The following is a 16,714-nucleotide window of genomic DNA, read 5'->3' on the forward strand; positions in this document are numbered from 1 at the left end:
CCAGGATAGCTCATTCAGGTGTTTCGTAAAGGGCCCCAGAATCCTCCAGCATGGCCTCCCATGGGTACAGGATGACTTAGAAGACTTCTGTGGGATGACATAGACTATTGAGGAATTCCCCTGGCTGCCATTATGCTTACTAAGCTGAGGAAACAGAAAAATAACATTTTCCTAACAATGAAGAACAAACTTAGTGAAGAAAGCAATCCAAGGTTGGTAATTCGAAATCTAAGAGTCTTCTCGAGTTGAATGAACCCCCAGCATTCAGAAAGGAGGAGGGACAAAACCCAGAGTTTCGGCTTGTAAGCAAAACTTGTAGTTTTGCTTGTAGCTTATAGCACATAAGCAAGTGTCTAGATTACAAAAACCCCACTCTCCTGTTTTAGCCTCGGTATTTATAGTCTGTGCCTTTGCAGAAAATGATAATTTTGGGAATTATTCATGGCATCACCACAGCAACGTCTCCACAGGGACTCTCCCTTCAGCAGAGCCAAGGACCCTTCAGGATCCCTATGCAAATCCTTACCATGGAAACTGGTACATTTATTTGGTCCTTCAGCTGCTGTGGTCACCATGCAGGGCCACAGCAGTAAATAAGACACGGAAGCATTCAGAAAGCGATGTGGTAAACCAGACAGTAGGATGATGTTGATGCTGGTGCTGCTGGAGCAGCTGGGGAAAGATGAAGGTGAGAGGTTTGTCCCCTAAGGTCCCTTACTGCTTGTATTCACATAGCTGTCCAGTCCGCTCAAGATGCATATGGGCTAACTCTATACTTACATCTAGCGGGATGCCACAAACAGAACCACCGCCAAGAGTAAGTTAGAAAAGATCACCATTTCCATCTTCTTTACACCCCCCCACCCTTGCTCAGTTATCTGCTCTAAGAAGAAGCTCTGTGGTAACGAGCTGAAGCCTCCGTCCAGCGTCCTGCAGGAAAATGAATCCTGCTCCACCCAGATGACAGGTATTAGAAACAGGTCTTCCACTGTCCCTGTGCATCTCAGAACAACACCTCCAGAGCCACGGGTTACAACTGACCTATTAGCTAACTATTATGTGTCAGCTTCCTAGCAGACAGAAGTCTTGAGATGACAGTAAACACCGTGTGAAGTTACTAGGTCCTAGAGTCGTTTGTGACACAGCAATGGTTATTTAACAAGAGGTGGTGGTACCTCGCTGCAAATGGAACAACGGAGCAAGTCTAAGTTATCAGAGGAGCTGAAGGGTAGGCATGCATTCCAACCATGGTCAAGACCTGAAAGCAGCTTGTGCCAGAAATAATAGTGAGAGGGGGATGATTAGAAGTGATGCTTCTCGGGTAAAGATCAGATAGGAAAACAAAGATAGTCAATAAGACAGTCCCAAAGATTAGAGGTGCTTTCTTGTGGATCTATCTATCTATCTATCTATCTATCTATCTATCTATCTATCTATCTATCTATCTATCTATCCATTTATCTACCTATCCATCCATCTATCATCTATCTATCTATATCATCTATCTATCTATCTATCTATCTATCTATCTATCTATCTATCTATCTATCTATTCTATCTATCATCCATCCAGCTATCATCTATCTATCTATCTATCTATTTATCTATCTATCTATCATCTATCATCCATCCGTCTATCATCTATCTATCTATCTATCTATCTATCTATCAATCATCTATCTATCTATATCTATCTTTCTATCACCTATATATCTGTCTACTTATCTAATTGTTTGTTTAATTTTGAGACAGGGTTAAACGTTGTAGCTTTGGATGGCGTGGATCTTGCTATGTAGAACAGAACAGCCTCAACCTAACCAAGATTGCCTGCCTTTTTCTCCCAGGTGCTAGGATCAAAGGCATATGCCACCAAACCTGATTTTTCTTTAAATCACTTAATAACTTTACCGAAATTTTATAACAAGAGTGTGTGAATGTTATCAAACAGTCACGATAAGATTAATGTCTGTACCAGAGTGTTAGTGTTATGAAAACAACAGATCTTAGATATCTTTTTTTTTTTTTTTCAAAATTGGATTTGAAAGTGGTTGCCTCCTGTTCTGAGCGGACAGGCTGGGAAAGGAAGAACAAATCCAAATCACATGAGTTCTTAAAACCCCAATGAAGACGCAAGGGAGCGACTGAACTCCTTCTTTGTCAATGGATTCCTTGTATCGATTTATTCTAGCATAGTCTTTGTTGAATTCTCCCTGTATCTAGAAGCTGATTGTGGGACATGAAATTTTCTGCATGTACTTATCTCATGGGCAAAGGGTGAAAACAAACATGTCTTTAGGTTTGGATGAATTCCAGCTTTCAAAGAGAGCAAGCATCTCCTCCCTTGGAGGATGACGGCACTGTCTAGGAAAAAGCCATCCATCTCGGTTCCCAAGGAAAATAGGGTCCCAGCATGGAGCTGAGAAGAGGAGAAGCCTGCGCTACACTGTCACAGAGCTTGCACGGGTCTGTGACCTTCCAGGGCCACACATGCAGAAGGTAAGTGTGTGTTAGCACACTTGCTCCAAAGGCCCTTCCACTCATCCCCGAACATGGGAAGATTTCCCAGGAAGCTGGGGGGACTCTCTTCTCTTTCCTCCCAATAACACTAACATTAGAATCTGGGGGACAGGAGAAAGAAAGGAACAGAGAGGCAGAGAACAGTGGGGGCCCACTGTGATGGTGGGCAAAAGGGCTCTTGCTGGGGGTCCGTAAGGATGCTGTAGAAATGGTTGGACAGGGAGAGAGAGGAAGGGAGGGAAAGAAGAAGAAGAGAGGGGGAGCTGGGGAGGCAGCTCAGCAGGTAAACTGTCCGCTACCTAAGGATGAGGGCCAGAGTTCAAATCCCTAGCACCCACATAAATGGACTGTGGGCTCAGAAGCCAGACTTTAATTCCAGTGTTTAGGGAGGGAAGACAGGGGGCTTCAAAAGTAAGCTGCCCGGCTTAATCGGTGAGCTCCGGCTTCAAGTGACAGACCTGTCTTAGTACGGATAGTGATAAAGCCACCAGACATCTGCCTCTGGCACGTAGGCACAACCAGTCATACACAGAGAGAGAGAGGGAGGGGGAGAGAGAGAGAGAGAGAGAGAGAGAGAGAGAGAGAGGAGGAAGGAGGAGGAGGAGGAGGAGGAAGGAGGGGAGGAGGAGGAGGAGGAGGAGGAGGAGGGGAGGGGGAAGGGAGGAGGAGGAGGAGGAGGAGGAGGAGGAGGAAGAGGAGGAGGAGGAAGAAGAGGAGGAGGAGGAAGAAGAGGAAAAAAAGGGAAGCATGGGCAGGAACTTAGGCGGTATTTAAAGGTAGAGCTATTTGCAAAAGTTGCAAAAGTCATTACATGACATGTTAACTTCAGTGAAATAAAAAGACCAAGCTGTCAAGTCACTATTTGCCCTGTTCCTTTTAAAGCATTAATAAGAACCAATATTTGAATGATTTCATTTAACAGCTACAGAAACTTCAGATAAGGTGTAATTACATATGTGCACCTCCTGAGAGTCTCAGCCACTGTTATTGACTCTGTTGCTTGTGATATTGAACCTACAATCATGTGGTCTACGTCAATGCCGAAGCCCTCATCAATGAATGGATCGGGCATGCCGGGAGTGTGGTCCACCAGGATCAAAGATGTCTGCAGCCAAACCATCCATCCTGCCTGGAGCCAGCCACTGGCCACCTGAACTGTGATTTGTGTCACTATGGAAAGAATTGAAAGCTCCGTTTCATTTAATGAAATATTTAAATTTCCACTCCCATAGGCATATGACTAGGTATTTACTCTGATTGGATGATGCAAGTTCCTGGGTGAATGAAGGCAAAACTGAAGTAAAAGGAGAAGAAGGAACATGACTATTCCTATAGCATGGAGAAGGTTTTATTGTAGATATAAGGGAGGAAGCAGGTAGAGGAACAGTCCAGACTGAGCATGGCTGGCAGACTAAACTGTAACAGGAGAGCAGAGATTGGGGAAGGGAGCAAAAGAGGAACCCCGATTAAGAGAGGCATCCTGGGTCAAGAGGCGAAGAGACAGGGGTAGCCGAAATGGCTGAGTTATCTAAGGATGAGGAACGCTGGAAACAGCCACAGGAACTGAATGAGACTTGCCCCAGGTTTGAGACCTAATAAGGGGAGCATCAGGAAGGGAAGCTGGGTTTTATTGTACCACTGTGAAATGCCAAGGTATGACTAAGGTTACCCAAACAGTCAGAGGACTCTGCATGGATTCCCAAATGTGGACTGTGGTCCACAGTCGCGTACGGTGGAAATGTGCAGGGTTGTACGGACCTGTATCACTGAAACCAAGAAGTCAGTCCAATTCACGGAACAACGTGAGTGTGACAGTCTGTGCCTATGACCCCAGCGCTCAGGAGACTGAGGCAGAAGGGTCCTCTGCTGAGTTCAAGGCCACCCTGGGATACACAGTGAGAACTGGTGTCCAAAAAAGCCAGAAGCTTCCAGCAATGCCATGCACACAGCATGACCTCTGCTTTCCAAAACACCAACTTGTTTTTTTTTATTTTTAAATTTTAAAATATTATTTTAAATTATGCATTGGTGTGTGTCTATGTGTGGGTCTGTGGCACGAGCACGGTGGTAGCAGAGACCATCAGAGCGGGTCGGAGGCCTCAGAGGTGGGGTTACAAACGGCCAGACATGGCTACTTAGAACCAAACTCGGGTCCTCTGTAGGAGCAGTCAGTGCTTTTAACCACTGAGCCATCTCCCCAGCTCGTGAAAATTTCCAGTTGTCAGACACCCAGAATAGAGTGAGTTTAAACCTAAGTATGTTACCCGCAGAGAACTTTCTAGAAAGAAAAAAGAAACCATCCGAGATCCTTATTACAGTTTAACTAAGTTCAAAGTTGACAGCGCTTCTCATACAAAAACTTGTTCAAGCATAGACTACGCATTCATGTATGACGGTCTCAGAATTTATTCTTGTTCCTCATACAAAGACCTTTCTGTCCTGGGACATTCTTGGACAGTACCAGACACATTGGCAAAGAATGAATAAGACAGAAAGCTAAAGTTTTAGAAGGCTCAAGTCATTCAACAGATATTAATTTGACTGGTGGAATTCCCGACATGTCCTGATTTGCTGATCCTAATCAGATGAGCAATTCAAGGCTGGAGGTTTAAAGCCCCGAAGAGAGCCACATCTGGAAACCTTTAGGAGGGCTCCCACCCCACATGCAGCTGCCTTTGTGTGTCCCCCCCTCCTGAGTTACTTGAACTTCCATTGAGACCGTGCATTGAGAGATATAAGCACTGATGTTTTCTTTCATTCGTGCCAGTTACATTAGGAGATCTGGAATCATTACAAGTCATGGGCATAACAGACTTTTTCATTCCCATTTTGACTCTGTAAGATCTGAGCTACGCCTGGCTAGGCACCATTTCTGTGGGGATTAGCTAACATGGCATTAATTTCCTACAAAAAGTCACATTCTCAGATGGAAATGTTTTATAGACCGTGGTTCAGGACCGGCATCCTCAAATGGGATTTTTGTTTGGGGGGTAGGGTGCACATCTGTGCACATGCATCTGGAGGTCATAGGTCAATCCCAGGTGTCATCCCTGGAGGCTGTCCACCGTGTGTCTTCGGTGTTGTTAGCTTACTTTGTTTTGAGATACAGTCTCTCACGTGGACCGTAGCTCACCAAGCAGGCTAGACTAACTAGCTACTAAGTCCCAGGGATCTGTCTGCACTTCCTCAGTATTGTGGAGATTACAAACCCACACAAACAAGACTGTATTTTCTTGTGTGGGTTCTAAGGAGCAAACTCAAATCCTTAGGCTGGAATGGAAGCACTTTACTGACTTAGCCATTTCCCCAGCCTTCGGATATCATCTCTACTTAATAAAAGGTTCAGTCGGTGACCCTGGCGGATAGGCACACACACTCAGACTAATGGAAATATGGATAGCTGTGCCTCAGAGGAACAGCCTGAGGAAACAGCTCCCTCCTAACCCTGGCCATCAGACTCACTGGCTTCTGACCTCACATATCCACCTCCTGGTGTGGATATGCTTGTGGCTCAACACTAGTCACTGTAAGTACACAGGGACACAGTCACACAGTAGATAGAGTCCTCGGGGCTGTGTGCCACCCTTATTACAGAAACAGAAGCGTTTTTAAGCTCATACACGTTTTCAGCTGAGGTTGATTGAGTATGGTAGGGCATGCTTGAAATCTAAGTCCTGAGCTAGTAGAGTAGGAGGATAGCCAAGAATTGGGTGGCAGCCTGGACTACATAGTGAACTTCATATAGCCTGGGCCATGTACATAGTAAGGCCCAGTCTGATAATAAATCAGCTAATAAGGTACAGGTCGTGATTGAAACTTGTTCAAAGTCACAACAGAAAGGTTGGCACCGCGTTCCCTATGGCTGCCATCTGCAGAGTTTATGTCCTGATTTCTGGGCTCTATGGGAAGCCCATTTATCAAGGATAACTTGGGGGTCAGTTGCTATGTTTACAAACCTATTCACGAGGGAAATTCTCCTCTGATAAGGCCCAAGGCTGAGATTCAGGCTGACCAAGAAGGGATTATGTGAGATCGGAGAAGGGTTCAAAACACAGAGGTGAAAACAGGGAGGCTGATCACCCTTCAGAGGACCAAAATTGTCAGAAAACAATGCATTCACAAAACGTCCTATATTTAAAGGAGAAATATGACAGTGTCATAAATGGAGGTTACTATAGAAAGAAGATGGTAGGGTATTGACCAGCCATCCCAGACACTCTCTCTCTCTCTCTCTCTCTCTCTCTCTCTCTCTCTCTCTCTCTCTCTCTCTCTCTCTACACACACACACACACACACACACACACACACACACACACACACACACACACACAGACCCTCTGTGGACTCTCATATTCCTTGTCGAAATTGCAAACACAGAAATGTAACACAACGGCATAGCCTACATTTTCATGTTCAGAGACACTAACAAACTATCCTCCACATACATGGAGAATGATCTGGAAAGAGCCAACAAAGCACTTTCCTTGTGGAAAGTAATTTCCTCACATTTTCCTTTAAGTTGCCCCAGAATACATAACTCATTCCTGCGGAAGATGGTGGGAAAGAGGGCTCCCCAGTCCACTGTCCCTCCTTGGATGGACCTTGTCGGATGGGCAGAAGCCTGCCCGGCTGCAAACATGACCCTGGACCGTGACACCCTCAGCAGAGAATATGTGAGACAACCAACCCTGAGGACCCGCTGGGGAGAAACCCCTGCGCACAGTTCGTGAGTTCCACTCAGGCCAGAGCCTTGTTCCTAAGAGCTCCACATGTATTGTTGCTAACGCACACAGAATGTGATTATCCGCCTCAGAAAGGCCTAGAATCACTCCCTTTCTGACTAGATTACTGGCTAATTAGATTGGTGGCACTCTGCCCCATCTGTGGCTGTCAGATTAAATCTGCCTGCTTCTGCTCAGATAACTGTCAAACGCCACGAGAACAGACACACAGTGGCACTGGGAGGCATGGGGAGGGGGACGATCGGTGCTCGAAGGCTCAAAACCGCTTCCTTTCTTAATAAAACGTTGACAGTGTTCGACGGGCTGAAGTATATTCAAATCGCCATTGTGTCAGACTAAGAGCTGTGCCAGGTGAAGCCTGTGCTAACGGGCTCGGTGTGTGTGAGTGAGAAACAGGAGGGTCTCAAGGTCTCTTTGTCTGTAGGCGGACCAGCACCTGAATGCCCGAGAGAACTGTGCTTGAAAGCCATGGGCCTCCAACCTTTTCCTCCGAAGACCAAGTCCAGTCCCACACAGAGAGATCCTTCTCCTGACCCTGGCTGGATCTCTACACCTCTTTCTCTTCTAGAACGAACACACATTCCATTTACATGGTAGAAAACACCTCCCCACGCTATCCTCCCATGAACCACCCAAGAGAGAGCAAAACTAAACATCGACACCCACAGGTCCTGTGCTGTGTCCTTCCTTTTGCCATTCTGACACGATGTCATCTATAAACTTTTAGGAAGTTCAACCTAGAAAAATGGGTGGTCCAGCCTCAAAAATAAACAAATAAATATTTTTTTTAATCTCCATAATGTTTTAAGTAGGTTTTCACATTTGTGCATTCATTGCGATCTTTGTTTGAAGGATGTTACCCATAGTTCTCATGGTCTGATTCTTTCTTGTCTACAATGCTGCTAGAAAGCATTCCAGCTCCTCTTCCCTTCTTGGAGGTGGGCCCTGAACTCTGCAGGAGATGGGGGTGGGGTGGGGTAGAGAGTCTGGACGCTCCCAGGGCACACGGTCTTATTTATGCTGTAAATGGTCCTGATTTCCTATTTATGCTAAAGATGAGAAGGTTGTTTACCTGTGGAACCGATCTAAGTGTCAGCATCAGGGGAGAAGGGGGAGGAGGACGGACATACACACAGTGGAATTTGCTTTGCCTATGTGGAAGAGCAAAGTTGTGTGGTTTGTAGGAAGAATGAATGGGACTGCAGAGAATCATATTGAAGTAATTAGACCAATGACAGAAAAACAAATACCAGGGCTGGAGAGACAGGTGTGGGTGGGCGACGAAAAGGGCTTGTTGTTCTTGTAGATCCAGTTTCAGTTTCCAGCAAACAACACTATGGCAACTCACGGCAGTCTGTAAATCTAGTTCCGGGCGATCTGAGGCCCCCTGTTGGCCTCTGTGGGTACTGCATGCACAAGGTGCAAAAACATCCACACAAATAAGACAGAGGTAAATCATTACTTTTTAGAAGCTCCTCTAAGAAAACAAATATATGTTTTTATCATTCGTGGTTACTAGATAATAGATGTCATAAAGGTAGAAATTAAACTGTCGAGGGACACAAAGGGGACCGTGGGAGATGGGAGAGAGAGGGAGAGAAATAGAAGATAGAGGAAGATGGAGGTGTACCTGTGTGTATCTGTGTCTATGTGCATATACATATATTCACTTTTAAAATTCATTTTCAAAAATGGAGCGTTGGGGGATGGGGAAGCGGTACAGTCAGCAAGTGTCACACCTTCTTAAGGATCCTTTACGTGGCTATGCAACCTGGTAATCCCAGCACTGGATGAGCAGAGGCAGGGGCATGTCCAGAACTCACTGGCCAGCTAGTCTCACTAAAATGTCAAGCTCTGGGTTCAGGAAAAGATCCTGCCTCAAAACAATAAGGTAGAGAATAGAATAGCACCTCACATCCACCTCTGCCTTCTACTGCAAGTACACCATACACATGTGCACACACACACACACACACACACACACACACAGAGAGAGAGAGGAGAGAGAGATATGGACAGACAGACAGAGACAAACTTCCCAATGCAAAGACGTTCGCCCATTTATCATCACACAGCATCAGCAGTCACCTCAGCGGCTGCTATACAGAGCTACACGGTTTCTGATCACAGGCTTCCAGGAGGTACGGGCAGAGAGCCTGTCACCATCTGCAAGCTCAAGAAATGAAGGCAGTTATTGTTCTGAACAGGTGAGACCAGAGGCTTTTTAAAGCTTCCTGCGATCCTCAGGAAATGTCAGTTCTAGGGGGTGAGATCTATATCTGTCAAACATTTCAGTTCTTACGCTCTTGGGAAGATGATTGTTCAGAGGGATTCTCCGCTTCTCAAATTTAGGACTCATTGCTTCTGCACCTCCAGCAGATGCCACTGGCGTCCAAAGGGTCCTGGCTGGTTCATCCCTCTCCCAGGCAAGGTGCCTACCTTAAGCTCAACAGATGCTACCTTAGAACAAGGGTCCACCGAAGAAACAATAAGGGGCTAGGGAGCAGGTCAGAGCGCGGTGAGCCTATGTGATCATGGGTGAAGCCCTGGGATCAACCTCCAGCAACAAAAAGGGAGAAAATAAGTAATAAAATGTCTTTAACCAGCTCGAATGTTCATGTCACACACAAAAGGAAAAAGAAAGAAGACGGAATCTTTTGAAGTCAGTGGAATAAAGGGCTGGAGAGATGGCTCGGCAGTTGAGCACTGACTGCTCTTTCAGAAGACCAGCATTCCATTCCTAGTATGCACATGGTGGCTTAGGACCCTGGCCAGTTCCAAATGGTCTGATGTCCTCGGCTGGCATCCACAGGCACTGCACATGCGTGATACACAGACATGCATTCAAGCAAATCGCCCATACACGTTAAAAGGAAATAATAAACAATTTTTAAAAATCAAGCTCAATGGAACAGAGTTAAATCTGGGCTGTCTGCTTTGTTTTCGTGGGTCACCAAGTATTTCACTGTGAACATTTGACCTTGTTAGTGCTATTTCTATGGGAAATGAACTCAACTGACAAAGAAGACCCCAAACCATGCAACAAAGTGCCAAGTCTATAGAATAGGTAACATTGGAGTGTTCCTTAAAATACATTATTTCTAAAACTTTCACCAGAATATTTTAATTTCTATGTCTGGGATAGTACCAAAGAGTCCTCATGTCTGTAAGAAGTGCTTACTAATGATCTCTCTAGGACAAGCCCATGGATTTCCTCTTATATGTAAAGGTTATTTCCAACCTTCCAGAAGCAGAGACATTTAGCTGGACTCTGCGTCATTTTATGCTGAAACCCATTAAATCATTCAAGAACCCAGCCACATTCGGCCATGAAGCCATGGCCAAAACTCCTCCCAGGTCCCTTCCTGCCTGTGCCGACGGGACTGGGAAAAGTACACATCTGCAGGATCTTACACTAAAGGACAAGGAAAACATTTCACCTTTGTGAATGACATTTTTCTACATGTTTTCAGCGTATTCAGAAATCTGAAGGCCTGACGTTTAACAAATTTTAAATGAATAGGCAGCCTCTCTCCCTCTCCCTCTCTCCCCCTCCCCCTTCACCTTCCTTCCAGTCCCCTCCCCCTCGAAGTTCCCTCCCCCTCTCACCCCTCCTCCCTCTCTTCTCCTTTCCTCTCCTCTCTTCCCTCTCCTCCTCCTCTCCTTCCTCCTCCTCCTCCTCCTCCTCCTCCTCCTCTCTTCTTCTCTCTCTCTCTCTCTCTCTCTCTCTCTCTCTCTCTCTCTCTCACCAAACACATGCCTGCTCTGACTTAAAATTGCTCAGACTTGGCAATGCCTGCCTAATAACATTGTTTCCATCTTCCCATTGTATTTCCAGAGAAGGAACAGCTCTGACAACCGAATAGAAACCCTGAAGTCTGTTGGCTTGTCTCTGCAGATCTTTGCAGATGTCAAAAGTGTTTCACAAATCATCCCTTTGAAAGGCAACTGAATACCTCAGGATTGAGGCTATCTTTTTCTGCACTTCCAGGATGAGGCAAGAATTTGGAATGATCCTCCCAGTACTGACCACGAGACACCCATCAACAACTCTGCAGATGTGCTGATAGCAGAAGGTGGTGACTCAGAAGTCATCCTCGACGTTGTAACTGAAGGGAAAGGCTTGCAGGACACGTGATCCAGGGAGATTAAAATGCAATTCTTAGGATAATATCAGAGCATTGAAAGTTCTGAGTTACACCCTTAGTAGGCTAACAGTTTTAAATACATATCTATCTGCTAATAATCTATTGTTGACTTGGGTTTAATTTTAATGCTTGTCTTTCCTCAGAAGTATCATATGCCTCATTATCCTGTTCTGGCTTTCAGAGACAGCTATGACATGCACGGAAATTGCTGGAATGAATTTCATCTGTGCATTTTTTTTTCTCAGTCATACTGAACTTCCGTTTCAGGCTCGAAAGTCTTTTTATTTGGTAGAAATGGGAGTGTGTGGATATACTTTCTTGTACAATTCCCTAGTTGTTTCCCACACTTACATGCACTTTGCCCTGTGTTAGGCTAGAATACACTTACTTTTAAAAGCTAGGGCTTGGGAGATGGCTTAGCTGTTAAAGAACTCAAAGACCGGAGTTCAATCACCAGAACCCACGTGCACTGTACCTGATGAGCCTAGCACTGAGAGGCGGAAATAGGCAGATCATAGGGCTTCATGACTGCCAAGCATGAACTACTGGACAAGGTCCGGGTCATGGAGCAATCCTGTGTTGAAAACAAAGGATGATACCTGAGGAAAGGTACCCAAGGTTGCCTTCTGCCCTCCAACACACATGAATACATGTGTGCGCATGCACGCACACACACACACACACACACAGACACACACACATGCACACCCCACACACACATAAGAAGAAATACACTTTTATAAACCGTTAATTGTCCAAATAGGATAAATGGTCTCCAAAAGACTTGTTTGTATCTTTTCTGGTAACAAAGAAAAGGAAGCAGAGGTCTAAACACCATCTGCATCTCAGGGTCTTTTTAAAGCTTCCAGGACTAAGCGTTCCTAGGCAACCTTCTTTATTGCCTGTTAAGCTATTTCTCCTACTTCACAGAGAGAGATCGTCTATCCCAATGCTCATGTTATTATGGGTACTAAATTCTTTATAAATTCAGTGTGACAGTAAATACTACGTAAGGAGGGACCCAGGGACTTGGGAAGACACTGTTGAAGGGAGGGCTTTGGGCCTTCACTCCATCATGCTGCTCTTCCAACAGAGGACGGCTTCTCGAATCTTTCTCTGGAGCAACTTGAGAGACTTGTTGAGGAGTAAGAACGAGGCTGGAGAGATGGCTCAGAAGTGAAGAGCACTGGCTACCCGTGCAGAGGACCGGGGTTTGACTCTCAGCACCCACAGGACAGTTCCTAACTCTCCGTAACTCCAGACCCAGGGGGTATGGCATCCTCTCCTGGCCTCCATGGATACTGCATGCACATGGTACATGCGTATACATGTAGACACAGACAACATACACAAAAACGATATGAGTAAACCTTTTTCTAGAAAAATCTTACAGATTTGGGGACTGGGGAGGTGGCTCTGTGGTAACATGTTTACCAGCTTATACAGGCGTTAGACAGGAGATAACAGAAGGAAGTCGCCTCTGTATTTCATAGCTGTGCCTCCTGATAGGGGAATGACACTCTGTGTCAAATGTCCTTGAAGCTCAAGATAAGCTGTTGATGGCTAAAATACAAACTAGGCGCCCCGGAATTTCCCCAGGGCCTTCACAGAAGGTATAGGTCTTCAAGAGACTTCACCGCCTTTCTCGTTTGTATTGTGGCTTTGACACCCCTTCCTGAGACTTCGTAGGGATCACCCTGATGAGGGAGGGAAAGGCTCACTTCACCCCATCAACTTGATGTCATCCACTTGACAAATATTCATTTAAAGGGTGTTTATGAGTCCATAATTCTGCCCACACTGTACTGCTAACCCCTTCTTCAACAGAGTCCCCTCCAATCTTTCTTCTAAGCGTCTGTCTACTTGGCCAAGTAAACTCCCGCTTAAACTGTCTTTGTCCCTTGACCGAATTCCTTTCTTCACAAAGACAAGGACGCAGGAGAACTCCGTACCCAGCGGTGGCCAAAGTGCAATTTGCAATATGGCAAAGCATGCAGGCAAGTGAACAAGCGCACCTAAACGCCTGTGTGAGGCTACCCTCCTCAGTATTCCAGGCAGGAGAAACCATAACATACAAGCTTTTGGGGGGATATTTTTCTTTATTTACATTTCAAATGTTATCCCCTTTCCTTATTTCCCATCGGAAACCCCCTATCCCATCTCCTCTCCCCCTGCTTCTATGAGTGTGTCCCCCACCCACCTATTCCCGACTCCCTGCCCTGGCATAACCCTGCACGGGGGCATCCAACCTTCACAGGACCAAGGGTCTCTCCTCCCTTAGATCCCCGACAAGGCCCATCCTCTGCTAAGTAGGCGGCTGGAGCCATGGGTCGCTCCATGTGTAGTCTTTGGTTGGTGGTTTAGTCCCTGGGAGCTCTGGGGGTTCTGGTTGGTTGATACCTTTGTTCTTCCTATAGGGTTTCAAACCCCTTAAAGAATGTGTCTCTCGGGACAGGGGGCGTTGAAAAACACTTTTAAAAACCTCACTAAGTTGCAGGGAGTATTATAGCTCGGAAAACTTTGCTTTTTGAGAAAGGAATAATGAGGCTGAATCCTTTAATTTCGTCTGAATCATTAGGTGCCCGCCGCCAAGTTTCTTCGGCGCAGCGCTAGAGGAGACTGTTGAATTTTGCTGGGCCGTCCCTTCTTTGGCGATCTCTGCAGACTTCAGATGTTTCAGAGGCTTTCAGACGAAAGGGAATGAGATACTCCAGGATGGAGGGTGTCGGTAGGTGGGTGGAGTACATCCCTGGGGCTTTCGGGGAGTCTTTCCTGCCCCTGGAGAGGAAACCCAGCCAGCCAAAAGCAGGGCTTCCTCTTGCTTCGTCTACACAGGCGCCAAAAGGAAACGCTGTCCCTGGGGATATCAATCTGCCATCTCTTCTGATTAGTGCATTACAGAGAAATAAGCCAGAAACCCACAGACGAATGAGGGGGAGGGGGAGGGGGAGGGAGAAATTCCTTACTGCTACTTCCTGCCGAAGCAAACTCTGAGAGACTCGTGTTTGTGGGCAACGCACACACAGGCTTGCTCCTACACAACAGCCTGGTTAGCCTCTCTGGGAATGAGGTAGAAACAGGACCTGCTGCCCGGAAATTACCCGGTTTGCTACTTTGCATAACACAGGAAAAGAGTGAGAGGCAGCTCCTTCTGTACTGATGCAGCCCTTCGGTTGCTTTCTTTTTCTTCTTCTTTCTTTCCAGTCAGTCAGATCACCCATTAAAGACAATAAAAATCACTCTTAAGACAGAGCTTCGTATGTTTATTTGGAACATCACATTCCATGTCAGTAAGACCAGGACATGTAACGGAGTTTCCGTTTGCTGTGCGACGTCTTGCTGTGCAAATACAGGGACCCCAGAGGTGGGGCTTATATCCTAAGTATTTCTAACAAAGCCCTTCAGACAAAAGAGCTTTGCTTCTAATATGTAACCTTCTTCTAAACCGTATTAAGTGTTTCAAATTTCATTTTTTAGTGGGGGAGGGGTTATAGGCTAGTTTCTAACCCAAAAGCCAAAACGAGAGGGAAGAAAATCACAATGGAATTCAATCGCATCCCACTCTCCGCCCTCTCCTAACACACACATGAACAGCTCTAGCAAAGGTACTCACTCACCAGCTTACAGTGTTTGATTCCCTTTAGGAAAAAATTTTATTTGCACTTTACAACTATCATTAACTTCAAAGGAGACTGACAACTCTCAAGTTATTAAGTTAAAAGGCAGCCAACTTTTCAGCTGGAGTCACTGCAAATTAATTCTGTCTTACGAGGCCACATTGCGTCATTTCCTGAGCCAGTAGCAATAAATAAAACTTACTCTCATAATATAAAAAGCAGGGGAGGATGGTAATGCTTTTCCTATTAAAAATGCTCCAGCGTGGGCAGGACCCAGGTTCTGCCTAACCTAGGGGTAACCATTTCATACCTTCTATGAATGAAATGTCATTTTTTTGCTATACTGGGCATAGCCTACCTTTCTTCCAGATGAGCAAACAAAAGAGAAGCAGTAACTAAACATCCCTCATTATCTGGAGGACAACAATCATCTCTTCTGCATATTCATTTCCTAGCATCCCTTGCAGCTAGCTGTCCTTGTTGGACCAATAGGGACTGAGCCACAGTGAAATGCACTTTCCAGCTATCAGCACTGCCTGCCTGTCTTCCTCTCATCTTTTTCTGTCTCCTGATTGGCACACAGATGGGAAAGTCGAGACACAAAACTTAAGGAAAAAATTCGTCCAGGCTGTGGTGATGCATGCCTTTCACGCCAGCACTCAGGAGGCAGAGGCAGGTGGATCCCTGTGAGTTCAATGGCAGCCTGGTCTACAGAGGGAGTTCCAGAACAGCCGGGGCTACACAGAAACCCTGCCTGAAACGAAACAAAACAAAAACTAAAAAACAAACCAAAAGGCCCAAATTAGCTGTTATAAAGAGCCCTTTATAGTGAGCTATATAAGATAATAAAAAGCAGCCATATTTCAAACGCTCCTACAACTCACACTTGTAGCTGCAGGAAGCAGATGAATCTCTGATGCCAGGAACGTGGCTGACCCAGCAGATGACAGACAGCTCTTCTAAGCAATGAACACTGTGATTGGTTAAGAAGACGGGAGAGTTGTCCGGGGCCCAAGAGCACAGAGGATTGTAAGAGCACTGCTGTTACGGCTGGAAATGGCTCAGTGGGTGAAATGCTTGCCTTGTGAGCAGGAGGACCTGAGTTCAATCCCCACAGCCCATGAAAATGCCACAGATGCAATGGTGTGTCCTTGCAAGCCCACTGCTGGCGAGGCATGGACAGGAGGGTGGATGGAGCTTGCTGGCCAGCCGTTCGAACCGAGTTAGTAAGCTCCAGGCCAATGAAAGGCCTTGTCTCCAAGGACATGGGTAGAGCATCTGCATAGAACAGATTATTCTTTGCCCCTCTCCCCATATAGCTCATTGGATAAAATGCTCACATTACATTCACACAACCCTGGGTTCCGTCCAGGGTACCTTATAAACTGTGAATGGTGGTTAAGGCCTTTTATCCTAGTACTTGGAGGAGAAGGCAGGAGGATCAGAAGTTCAAGGTCACCCTTGGCTGTCTGTGTAAGGAATTTAGTATTGGAGAGCGCAGTCTGAGGAGGAAATTTCATCCCTGGAAGCCAGAGGCCTGTAAAAAAATCCTTGAAGATGTGACACAGGATGACATCATCAAAGGGACGAGGGTCTGAAGCTCTTGAAGGATGGCTTTATGGGATCAGCAGGTGGTTGGTGAGATTTACCTGGCCGTGGTTAAAGAAACTGAGAGGATCCTGAGGGTGGT

At 45.9% G+C, this 16,714-nt stretch overlaps 1 protein-coding gene across 5 annotated transcripts in view; it reads right to left on the reverse strand.

Moving 5' to 3' along the window:
- Positions 1 to 16,714, reverse strand: part of Rbms3 (RNA binding motif single stranded interacting protein 3) — a 665,104-nt gene that overhangs the window by 313,670 nt on the left and 334,720 nt on the right. The gene's annotated exons all lie outside the window — the stretch shown is intronic.

Source organism: Rattus rattus, chromosome 8 (assembly GCF_011064425.1).
Source record: "Rattus rattus isolate New Zealand chromosome 8, Rrattus_CSIRO_v1, whole genome shotgun sequence".
NCBI lineage: Eukaryota > Metazoa > Chordata > Mammalia > Rodentia > Muridae > Rattus > Rattus rattus.